The sequence below is a fragment of the Anabrus simplex genome, chromosome 7, assembly GCF_040414725.1.
Source record: "Anabrus simplex isolate iqAnaSimp1 chromosome 7, ASM4041472v1, whole genome shotgun sequence".
Taxonomy (NCBI): Eukaryota; Metazoa; Arthropoda; class Insecta; order Orthoptera; family Tettigoniidae; genus Anabrus; species Anabrus simplex.
Window position 1 is genome coordinate 296,644,212 of NC_090271.1, and position 13,408 is coordinate 296,657,619.

Here is a 13,408-nt window from a genome sequence, read left to right on the forward strand (position 1 = left end):
TTTGAGAATGAGAATTTGGAGAAAGAAAGGGAAGAATGTCAGAAAATGAAAGCTTCTCGATGCGTCTTATAATTTACCCCATGCAGGTCAGAAGACAATGAGAATTGACCATGGAAGGTCAAGTATTAAAGAAAACTACGTCAAAGGTACTTTTTAGCCGCAGCATCTTTGGTGACCAAGACCTACGGTAACGACTAATATGACATCACTGACGGTACACTTTCTGTTTCGACCCACTCTACCGAGCAACTGGCTTTGCGCGCAGCTGTGAGCTTGTAATCTGGAGATAGTGGGTTCGAATCCGACTGTCGGCAACCGTGAAGATGGTTTTCCGTGATTCGCTATTTTCACACCAAGGCAAATGCTGAGGCTGTACTTTAATTAATGCCACAGCAGCTTCCTTCCCGCTCCCAGCTCTTTCTATCCCATCGTCGCAAATTACAAAAACAAAAAAAATTCCACGCAGTCTATTTATACAACTCTACAGGCGCGACATATTTGGTGACCAAGGCCTTAGGTAACGACTAATGTGACGTCACTTCCGTTATACTTTTCGACGCGTTACGTTACACAAATTTTCGGATGACCCCGGCCACAAGACAGGTTCATTTCAAATTCGAGGAGGTTGACCCAAGTAAATGTAACTAATGCCACACGCAAATATGCGCCCCGGGTTCAATCAGTCATGAAAGATCTGCATTTAGGACAGTCGCCCAGATGGCAGTTTTCCTATCAATTGTTTACTAGCTTTATCTTAAAAGTTTTTAAAGAACTAGGAAATTTATTGAACATCTCTCTTGGTAAATTATTCCAATTCCTAACTCTCCTTCCTATAAACGAATAATTACCCCAATTTTCCCACTTGAATTCCAACTTTATATTCATATTGTGATCTTTCCTACTTTTGCAAACACCACTCAAACTTATTCATAAATCCACGGACGCTTTCTTCCCACTCCTAGGCCGTTCCTATCCCGTCGTCGGAATCAGACCTGTGTCGTTGAGACGTAAAACAAATTCTATAAAAAATGTTCGTTTTCTAATGTCATTCTACACCATCTCTCCACTGACAGCTCCGAACATACCGGTTACTAGAGCAGCTCGTCTCCTTTCTCTCAAGTCTTCCCAGCACATACTTTGCAACATTTTCGGAACACTACTATTTTAGGAAATCACCCAGAATAAATCGATCCGCTTTTCTTTGGATTTTTTCCACTTCTCGAATTCAGTATAGCCTACCTGAAGTGGGTCCCATACCCTGGAACCATACTCTAGCTGGTTTCTACATTCTTACTACAACCCATAAATACTCTCATAATGATGTGCGGAGATCTGTCCCGTTTATTTATAATCCGATTTATGTGATTAAACCAATCTTAGATATTTCCTTATAATAACACCTAGGTACTTACAGTGATCCCCTTTCTTACACGTCGCAACTTCACTGACAGGCCTTATGGCAACAATCAGATAGGACTTGGAAGGGAGCGACCGTGGCCTAAACTAAGGGACAGGTCAAGGATTTCTTGTTGTGAAAATGGGAGATCACGGATAACAATCGTCGAAGCTACCGACAGTAGCGTTCGAATTCACTATCTCCCGAATTAAGCTCCACACCTACGTCAGCTAAACCGGGTAGCCTCCTCGCTCTGCATTACAGATGTATTCTGTTCACACAAGATGACGTAGAATCCTAAAAAAAATGAACCTGGTAAAATGACTCAAGACACACCAAATCCCGTCCCATCCCAGACCTCTGGCACCTCACAACACAAACACAAAGTTAAGGACAGATGAGGATACCGTGAGATGTAATTATATGACATGTTTTACTGCCAGATGTCCTTCCTCATGTCAACCTCAATTGAGGAGCTAATGAGTAAGAAGGTGGATGGAATCGGCTGTGGCGTATGAAATGGAACTGTCCCAGCATTTTCCTGGAAGTGAAATTAAGTAACCACAAAAAACGTTTTTAGGACAGTCGACGGTGGGGCTCGAACCCACTCGTCTTCCGAATTCAGAACTTGGCTCTATAGCCGTGTCGCGTTAACACTCGCGTCCCCTTGCTTCGTACTAATGCTGATTTGGAAATGAATGAAAAGAAACCGCATGCAACGTAACTTAATGTAAGAGGCAGTAAGTGTTCTTCTTCAGTGCACGAAGGACAGTACAACAACGGAGCCTGTTGCAAACCAGATTAGTAAGCCACAGCGTCGCGCATGACACAACTTAGATCATTTCAACAGGACTGTGGTGTCGAAATGCTAGAAGCATGTCAAACAGCCAGCCATTTGGCTATGCAGTCATCACTGTGATACAGCCTGTGGCAATAAAGTTCGGTGAATAGTCCTGTACTATCAACATAGATGAACAATGCACGACAGTGATCTTACTGTCCTTCGAAATAGTCCCCTCCCATAAGTATGCACTGCTGAGATCGGCGATACATGTCCTGGAAACTTTGCAAGACGGCTTCCTTTGGGAGAGTGTCACAAAAGCCTCGTCACGTTTCGTTGGATGTCAGGAATAACGTCAAATTTCTTTCCTTTCAAAGCGAGTTTGAGTCGTGGGGATAGGAAGAAGTCTGGAGGATTGAGATGTGGCCGGAATGGAGGATTTCAAGTTCCACCACCCCCCCTTTTTGCCATTAACTGTTTGTCAGAAACACTTTCCCGTCCTCCTCGAAAACGGGCGAACCACTCGTACACACACACTTCAAGGACAGTGCTTAATCTTCATAAATACATACCCGCATCACATGCGTTTCTTTCGGTGTATTGCCAAGCCTAAAACAAAACTGTACATTGATCTTTTGGCCGTTCATGTTCCTGTTCGCAATTCAGAACCAACGCACTAAACACGCACTGTGTCAAACGGGTCTTACACGGCACACACACGATGCTCAACTGAACAACGTTGGGAGTAGGTGGTCAAAACCTGCTGCTACGCAGGTGCAGCTTTGCGTGTCGCCGAATCGAACGTTCTGACTTCATTCACCGAACTTTATTGTCACAGACTGTACGTTTTGTACTGCGGTGCTCGACTGCTAGTAACTAGTAATAAGTCATTTGCTACTAACTACAAAGATCGAAGTTTTAAATTTGGATTGTTCTATTATACTACCGATTTGTATAGCATGTTTTTTTTGTTGGTAATGGTAAGACGCCAATTAGAGTACAGTTCCTGTGTATAGGACACAAAACCACACCAAGGAAAGCAGCTCGATTTATTCTGGGTGATTTCCCAAAAGGAATCGTGTTACAAAAATGTTCCAAACTTTGAACTGGGAAGACTTGAGAGTAAGGAGACGAGATCGTCGACTATGTGGTATGTTCCGAACTGTCAGTGGAGTGATGGCATGGAATGAAATTAGTAGTTGATTAGCTTGAGCGGAGCTTCTAAAAGTAGAAAAGATCATTAATATGAAGATAAGTTTGGAAGTCAACGGGAGAAATTGGGAAATTTCTAATTCATAGGATGAAGAGCAAACGATTGTTATAAATGATCAAAGGAAATATTCGTTAAATTTCCAAGTTATATGAAAACGTATAAGCAAAATATAGGTAAACAAATAGGGAATCTGTTTGCTGGGTGACAGCTCTAAATGCAGAGCATTGATTGATTGATTGGTTGATTGATTGATTGATTGATTGATTGATTGATTGATTGATTGATTAATTGATTGATTGATAGATTGATTGATTGATTGATTGATTGATTGATTACTGACACCTCACACAGATATATCCTACAGTCTAGAGAACTTGCTATGTATTTGCCGATCTTTAGTGGTTCTGAATGTAAAGGAAGGTGCTACTCACAGGGCTCGTCGTGCTGTAATAGCATTTCTGGCCCATTGAAGAAGCATTGGCCAACTACGCCACTCCTCACCCTGCCTAGTAAGTCTAATTTTTGTGCCGCTATTGATTTTTTTCCTGTAGCCTCATAACTTACGATGGTGCTATTTGAGGATCCAACCAGCCTTCTGGCTGGTGACATAACAAACAACAGGAATCATCCGCCACCTGTGATAAAAGTTACGCACTTTCTATCGACCTCCTATAAACTATTTTGTCCTCTGACAACGGAAGAAAATTTTCTATTCATTAGTGTTCTGCTCAGACCACGAATTTTACGTATTTAATTTCTTAGAAAGTCAAAGATCAGTGAATGCTAAATCTTCCTTCTTATCTTACAGGAACTTCTTTTCACATCAGTGTCATAATTTCTTTCTCATGTTTCCACAATTATTATATTACTTACTGATGTACCCGTGCTTCGCTACGGAATTCTGCATTGTATACGAAATTCTAGTGTACACTTTGTGAGCAAGATTGTATTAAATTGCATAGCTCTTAACATTACCCTAAAAACGCGACCGGGAAGTCACCAAACATCTTTTCTGATATGAAGTCTAAATTAGGGAATTTTTACTGTAATGGTAGACCCACTTGCATACCATCAGTCACAATCAGGTTGGAGAGTTTCTATTATAATGGTAGACACTCACTCTCCACCTGCCTTTTTACATCCTCAGAAAGACTGTCTTAGTGGTTTTTCGAACTGAAATGAATATACATTACAATTACGTCAGTAGGAATGGCACGATTAAAAGCAATGCTTTCATATGAAATACTCGATCAAATGAAACACCACATCGTTTCTCACTTTTAAAGAACAGGACTACACTGCCGATCTAACAGTCCAAAGTTCCAGAGCTGGAATGACCAAGCCGCAGACAGCCGTGATTCGTAAACACACTTCGTCCTTTTTTGGCGGGAAGATGGTCGAATTGTGGAGACTCCCAGGGCAAAAACTATGCCCTTTTACTAATCTGTTTCCTAGGAGTACCCGATGAGTCAGAAAATATCAATTCTGTACACTGGCGGCGGAAAAATCTATCTGACTTGGAGGCAAACTTTTCCTCCTCGTAATACGATGAATGCATTTGCTGTTGACAGTAACTGAAGTGAGAACAACATCCTACTTTTCTTACAAGTTGCTTTACGTCGCACCGACACAGATAGGTCTTTTGGCGACGATGCGACAGGAAAGGGCTAGGAGTGGGAAGGAAGCGGCCATGGCCTTAATTATAGTACAGTCCCAGCATTTTCCTGGTGTGAAAATGAGAAACCGCGAAAAATCATTTTCAGGGCTGCCGACAATGGAGTTAGAACCAACTATGTCCCGAATACTGGATACTGGCCGCACTTAAGCGACTGCAGCTATCGAGCTCGGTAACATCCTATAATTAGTATGTGAAGAGGAAGTTCAAATTCGGGCATGGTCATCATTTAGGCCCATCTCCACGCAAATTTCCACTGAATGAAACAATTTCAGTTACCTAATTGCTTAAAACGCCTTTATACATATACCTTCAGTACACACTGTTATGCATTTCAGCGTTTGGTCTGAAAGGAACTTTACAGGTAAATTACTGGTGATAAATTTAATTTAGAATATTATTTTCAAACTTGTTTTTCAGTAAACAGCGAAAATAAGGAGAATACCAGTCGCAGACATCTGAAAGTTTGAACCCCAGTGTTGATAATTCTACGGAGAGTTGGCATGGAGACCATACCGACAACGTTTAATGTTTTGTACATCTGTCTGTAATTTTTAAATACCGATTGGTTCATTAGTATATTAGTATAATAGTAAATGTTGATAAACAGTGGCATTGTTATTTGTGACTCTTAGTGTTGCACACATTATCATTATTGGAACACAAAACCAAAGAACATGTCTGGAACTAAATTTCATTACTGAAACTCGAAACTAATGTTCGTTACTGAAACACGACACCAACGCTTATTTATGGAACAGAACTTCGTTACTCAAACGCGAACCGACGTTCCTTTGTTGATAGTCGACTTTTAATCAACTTTCGCGAAAGCTCCTCATGACATTCTGAAGCATTTCTGTAGGAATGGCCTCATTCTCCTCCTGGATCACGTCTTTCAACTCTACAATAGTGTGGAGTTGCCATGTGAAAACTTTGTGCTTCAGATAAGCCCCACAGGAAAACACCGGAGGCTGGCAGATCAGGAGATGGCACCCGCCATGTAATACAACCTGTGACAATAAAGTTCGGTGAATAGCCCTCCAATATCAACATAGATGAACAATGAGAGACAGTGACCTTACTGTCCTTCGAAATATTCCCCTCCCATAACTATGCACTGCTGAGATCGGCGATACATTTTCCCGAAACTTTTCAAGAAGGCTTCTTTTGGGATGGTGTTCTAAAGCCTCGTCACGTTTCGTTGGATGTCAGGAATATCGTCAAATCTCTTCCCTTTCAAAGGGAATTTGATGCGTGACTTTTCGGCTCTGACCTTTTCCGACGAGAGGATCCCAGAGAACGCCATTCCATGCTTTGCTGTTTAGTTTCAGGATCGTGCCTGAGACACCAGGTTTCATCCTCAGTGACAATACAGTTCAAGAAATTTGGTGTCGCATCCACCGTTTCGACAAAATCCTGTGAAGCCTCTAAACGTGCCCTCTTCTGATCATCAGTCAAATGATGTGGCACGAGACGAGAACACGTTTTCCTCCTCCCTAACTTCTGGGTAACGATTTGTAGCACGAATTCACGGTTAATCTGCAGTTCATCCGCTATCATGCGCACAGTTAATCGCCAATCGTTCGTGATTGTGTCCTCACCTTCTCAATGTTTTCGTCACTGACGGCGGTCGCCGGTCTTCCGCTACGGGGGTCGTCAGAAACACTTTCCATGTCTCCTCGAAAACGGGCGAACCACTCGTACACACACTTCAACGACAGTACTTGATCTTCATAAACACGTACCAGCATCTCATGCGTTTCTTTCGGTGTCTTGCCTAACTTAAAACAAAACTGTACATTGATATTTTGGTCGTGCAAGTTCCTGTTCGCAGTTCAGAACCAACGCACTAAACACGCACTGTGTCAAACAGGTCTTACACGGCACACACACGATGCTCAACTGAACAACGTTGGGAGTAGGTGGTCAAAACCTACTGCTATGCAGGTGCAGCTTTGCGTGTCGCCAGTGTTGCCGGATCGATCGTTCTGACTTCATTCACCGAACTTTATTGTTACAGGTTGTATAACCGAATTATGAGATTAATTCATGTGGAAAGAGGTGGCGCTGAATACTCATTGAGTCACGGCCCGTTCGAGCTGGAGCCCCAACTTCTTGAAACCATATCGCGTCCAGATGACATTTTGCCTGTAGCTCTGGAGCGAAGAAGTTCTCAATCAACGAACGAGTGGCTACGTGGTTTGGGTCACGTAAATATCAGCACGTATTCGGGAGATAATGGGTTCGAACCGCACTGTCGGCAGCCCTGAAGATGGTTTTCCGTAGTTTTCCATTTTCACACCTGGCAATGCTATGGCTGTACGCTCTTTAAGGCATTTAAACGTTTGTTTTATACAATATTTTGACGTACCGTACCTAATTTACAAATATGTATTGGGAATAATATTTCTATAAACGCTAAATCCAAGTGATACCCAGACGTCATATGCGCCTGATAACACAATTCTGAATGAATAGCTTAGAAATTTCACCCACCTTTGGGCTAAGTCCGCTGGGACTTTGACCGCGAAACCGTCCGTTAATGATATCTCCCTTATTAATTTTTCTATCGAAAACACCTTTCCAATCCCATCGTCGCCATAAGATCTATGTCGGGGGGACGTAAAGCAAATTGTAATAAAAAAAAAATCATATCTTTGTATCGCTCGACATTGACAGTAGCTGCCCTCCCGACATCATAAAAGAAATACGGACCGATAATTCCCATAGAAAGGCCGATAACACGCCACATGACGACTTTCGGTGTATACTGAGGTTTCTCAATAATGCATTGCAGGTTAATAGCTGACCAGTAGCAGAAGATTTCTTATTTGCATACCCGCTGTGATGAAAGTTTGTCTCATCGGAATCACCAGATTTGTCAAAATGATGTCATGTCGGCTAATTCTGCGCAGTAATATCGTGCAGAAATCTCGCCTACTCACTTTGTGTACCAGCCGAAACACTGGACCTATTTGTAACAACTTGACTCTCGGTCCTCTGCAAGGATGTGCGAGAGATGTCCAATTTTCTGGTTCGACGAAGAAGAGATCTCCGGGATCTTCGTCACAGATTTGCTGGAACACGTTCTGACCGCCTTTATGCGACCTCCATGCTTCGTACCGATTACCGAACGAAACTGACGCCACTTTCGCACCCATATGGATATTCTCTTTCTATCTTGAACACGGACATGGCCATAACACTCCTCAAACTACCTCAATACGCACCTTCACCAACCAACGTTGCATGATGAACTGAATGGCACACCGATTACATTTGACATACGACGCGAGTGCATGCCGCCCTTCGCAGGATTGCCGATTACAAATGTACTGTTTCCCATCGGTCATTGTGTATTAACCTGATACTTCTTCCCCCTTCCACACATCGAGTTGGCGTCGGAATGGACATCGAATCATAACACGGGGCCAAATCCTTAAGAAGGTCCACCGTAATTAATTGGGAAAGGGGAGGAACCTGATAATTGGTTTTAAGTAACAGAAGGAAGAGAGGAAATATATAATTTATGAAACTGCATAAGGCCACAGAGGGCGAGGAAACGAGTACATTACGACAAACCGCTGAAATGGAGAGGTTGTCCACCTACATACTTCAGTCTCAAAATCAACAGGATAGTCAACAGTAATGTAACCATGCGCATGTTAGGTGATAGTCCATCAAAGATGTGTACAACAGCTAGTGAGCTAGCGTTTTATAATAATAGTAAAGTAATGATAATAATAATAATAATAATAATAATAATAATAATAATAATAATAATAATAATAAGTGGAACTCCAACAAACAGAACGTCGAAGAATTTAAAATCCAAAGGAAAAGGACAGCAAAGGCGTTCAAGAATGCCAAAAAGAAAGGTTTGAAAGAGACCAGCTGAGAGAGATAGAATATAATTTCAATAAAAGCAACAGCAGGAAATTCTATCACACGTTTAAGACAAAACTTTAAGGTTACTCGTCACCCAACATTTGTTTCAAAAATGATCAAAGTAAGCTGATTATGAGCAACAAAGAGAATTGTGAAAACTTGGCTAAATATTTCAAAGAACTGATCAACTGTGATCCACATCAAGAAAAACTGACGTTCCAGAAACCAGAAAGCACACTTCATGAATCAAACCCGCCAGATAAAAACGAAATAAAGGAAATCATCAAAAGCTTGAAAAATAACAAAGCATCTCGCAAGGACCCAATTGTTGCTGAACTTGTGAAATATGCAGGAGATAAATTCCTGGAACAACTTAAAACACTTTTTCAAAAGATTTGGTCCACACGAGAGATCCCAGAAGATTGGAGGGAGGCTATCATTCACCCCTGCTCAAGAAAGGAGACAAAACGAGTGTCATTAACTATAGAGATATCACTTTTGCCAGCCAAGAATAACGGCCGAGAGGTTTCGTCGTGCTGACCACACGACACCTCGTAATCTGCAGGCCTACGGGCTGAGCAGCGGTCGCTTGGTAGGCCAAGGTCCTTCAAGGGCTGTAGTGCCATGGGGTTGGGGTATATCACTTTTGCCAGTAGTCTACAAGATACATTCTATCGCACTCGAGTGTAGGAGGGAAGAACATATAGATAAACAATTATGGGAATATCAAGCTGGCTTTCGAAAGGGGCGGTCATGTGCAGAACAGATTTTCACCTTCAAGACCTTAATCAAAACTAAGAAATTAGCTGCAGATAAGAAAGTGATAATGACATTCGTGGACTTCAGAAAAAGCATACGACTCCATAGACCGGGACACACTAATGGAAGTGCTTAAAGAATTTGGAGTAGACAATAAAACAACAACCCTGATTCATCAATCACTAAGAAACCACGATCGCAGGTCAAATATTTAGGAGAACAGCCAGGGCCTTTGAAACCGAAACAGGTTTGAGACAAGGAGATGGCCTCTCTCCAATTTTGCTCAACTGTGTTTTAGACAAAGTTACCAGGGAATAGGGAAAATAAATGAGCAAGTTCAACTTTGCAAATGGAATTACGTTAGGTCACTAGAGAACTGGGCTTAAATTTGAATGCCTAGCATTTGCAGATGATATAGTCTTTTTATAGTGTGTTTGTAAATTGAAACTAATCAGGTTGAAGTCCTTAAAGAAACAGCACGCAAAACAGGATTGCAAATATCTTTTGAGGAGATGGAGTACATGAATATAAATACCACCGACCCAACCTGGACCATGAGGTCCAAGTACGGTGACATCAAAAGAGCTACACAATTCAAGTACCTAGGAGAGATTTTGACCCCAAACATGATTGAAAGAACAGCAATTCAAGAACGTGCAAGAGAAATCAAAACTGCATTTAGATTATGTCAAACCACCTACAAATCTATCTATGTCACTCTCCTACCAGGCCAAATTGAAGCACTACAGCACGATAGTCATATCTGAATGTTTATACGCAGATAAGTCAATAGCCACAAAGGGACTCTCGGATTTGGGAAAGAAAGAAAGGAGGTTCCTTAGAAAGATTCTTGGACCCAGTTTACGTTTCACATGAGACCGAACCAAGAACTATACCAACAATTTGAAAACAGCACTACCACAATGAAAAAGAGGTGATTGACGTTCTACGGACATATTAAAATGATGGCATCAGTGAGACTCACCAACAGGATCCTCGCCTTCCAGGATAACAGGAAGACACATGTCCCATGGGTAAGAAAACTTCACCGAGATTATGAAAAATGCGCGATCGCGGCAAAGGATATATCAAACAGAAAAATCTTCAGGCAGAGAGTTGCGGACGTGAAGGACCTAGCTGATGAGAAAACGAGGAAGAATAGAGTAATCTCGGCAGAAGAACGAGCACGAGCAAGTCAACGGGTGAAGGAATACTCGTAATAGATCCCAGAGAATCACTGGAGAGATGGAAGGAATATTTTGAACATCTTCTCAATGTAAAAGGAAATCTTGCTGGTGGTGTTGTGAACAACCGAGCTCATGGGGAGGAGGAAAATGATGTTGGTAAAATTACGCGTGAGGAACTGGAAAGGATGGTAAATAAACTTCATTGTCATAAAGCAGCAGGAATAGATGAAATTATACCCGAATTGGTGAAGTATAGTGGGAAGGTAGGGATGAAATGGCTTCATAGAGTAATAAGAATAGCATGGAGTGTTGGTAAGGTGCCTTCAGATTGGACAAAACAGTAATTTCATTTATCTATAAGCAAGGGAACACGAAGGATCGCAACAACTATCGAGGTATCTCATTGATTAGTATACCAGGCAAAGTATTCACTGGCATCTTGGAAGGGAGGGTGCGATCAGTGGTTCAGAGGAAGTAGGATGAAAATCAGTGTGGTTTCAGACTACAGAGGGGCTATCAAGATCAGATTTTCAGTATGTGCCAGGTAATTGGAAAATGCTACGAGAGGAATAGACAGCTGTGTTTATGTTTCGTAGATATAGAGAAAGCACATGACAGGGTACAGAGGGAAAAGATGTTCGCCAAACTGGGGGACTATGGAATTAAAGGTAAATTATGAAAATCGAGCAATGGCATTTATGTTCAACTGGGCTTCATTGAGAACTTATGTTAGAATGAATTCTTGGTTCAGGGTACTTACAGGGGTTAGACAAGGCTGTAATCATTCACCTTTTCTGTTCGTAGTTTACATGGATCATCTACTGAAAGGTATAATGTGGCAGGGAGGGATTCAGTTAAGTGGAAATGTAGTAAGCAGTTTGGCCTATGCTGACGACTTGGTCTTAATGGCAGATTGTGCCGAAAGCCTGCAGTGTAATATCTTGGAACTTGAAAATAGGTGCAATGAGTATGGTATGAAAATGAGCCTTTCCAAGACTAAATTGATGTCAGTAGGTAAGAAATTCCACAGAATTGAGTGTCAGATTGGTGATACAAAGCTAGAATAGGTCGATAACTTCATGTATTTAGGTTGTGTGTTCTCCCAGGATGGTAATATAGTAAGTGAGATTGAATCAGGGTGTCGTAAAGCTAATGCTGTGAGCTCGCAATTGCGATCAACAGTATTCTGTAGGAAGGAAGTCAGCTCCCGGACGAAACTATCCTTCTATCGGTCTGTTTTCAGACCAGCTTTGCTTTACGGGAGCGAAAGATGGATGCACTCAGGGTATCTTATTCATAAGTTAGAAGTAACAGTCATGAAAGTAGCGAGAATGATTGCTGGTAAAAATATGTGGGAACAGTGGCAGGAGGGTACTCGGAATGAGGAGATAAAGGCAAAGCAGGGAATGAACTGTATGGAGGAAGCTGTACGCGTAAACCGGCTTCGGTGGTGGGGTCATGTAAGGCGAATGGAGGAGGATAGGTTTCCTAAGAGAATAATGGACTCTGTTATGTAGGGTAAAAGAAGTAGAGAGAGACCAATGCGACGATGATTAGACTCTGTTTCTAACGATTTAAAGATAAGAGGTATAGAACTAAATGAGGCCACAACGTTAGTTGCAAAGAGAGGACTGTGGCGACGTTTAGTAAATTCACAGAGGCTTGCAGACTGAACTCTGAAAGGCATAACGGTCTATAATGATAATGTACGTAATAATAATAATAATAATAATAATAATAATAATAATAATAATAATAATAATAATAATATTATATTATTATATTATATTATATTATACGTGACAGAAATGCAGGTAGATTGGGTAAACATGGCCGCAGAGGCTGTATCGATGAACGAATGAATAATAATCAGCTATGGTTTTCGGTGTTGCCGAGGTGCCGAAATTTTGTATCTCAAATGTTCTATCACCGCTAAATTCACTAGCGCGACCTTGGCGTACATGAGTTCCATGAAACACCACAAGTCTGAGCTGAAATCAACTCCACCAACTTACGCTGGGAAATCCTGAGCTTTACTGTCTGAGCCACTCAGCTGGGCCAAATCTTTCTACATTCAATCGTGCAGACGACATGACAGCACAGGTTACTATTGGCCTTACGTGTGATTGGATATGGCTGAAGACCACTCTATTCCCTAAACAACCCATTCAGAAAGAGCTAATTTACTGAAATATATTTTGCCTTGACTGCCTAAATTGTTTTCTAGGTTTCCTCCTTCGGTTTTTGATGCCTGTAGCTTCATATCTCTTGGGCTATGTATTTCACTTCAAAGCTTTTAAAAACTCCTGTTACTTTACGAGTTGCTAATGAAAGTTGAAACTTAATTTGCAAATACATCCCTAAGGAAACCACTCGACAGCCTCATTAAGAAAACTACCGAAAACTAATTAAAAGTATCATGGAGTATATTTTAAGCAGACTTACGCTCCAGTGAGATCAGGAGAAATTCTGTAAATAAAATATAAGGAAAAACTGTCTGTGGTTCGAA

At 41.4% G+C, this 13,408-nt stretch overlaps 1 protein-coding gene across 1 annotated transcript in view; it reads left to right on the forward strand.

Moving 5' to 3' along the window:
- Positions 1-13,408, forward strand: part of LOC136877820 (synaptogenesis protein syg-1) — a 493,171-nt gene that overhangs the window by 353,603 nt on the left and 126,160 nt on the right. The gene's annotated exons all lie outside the window — the stretch shown is intronic.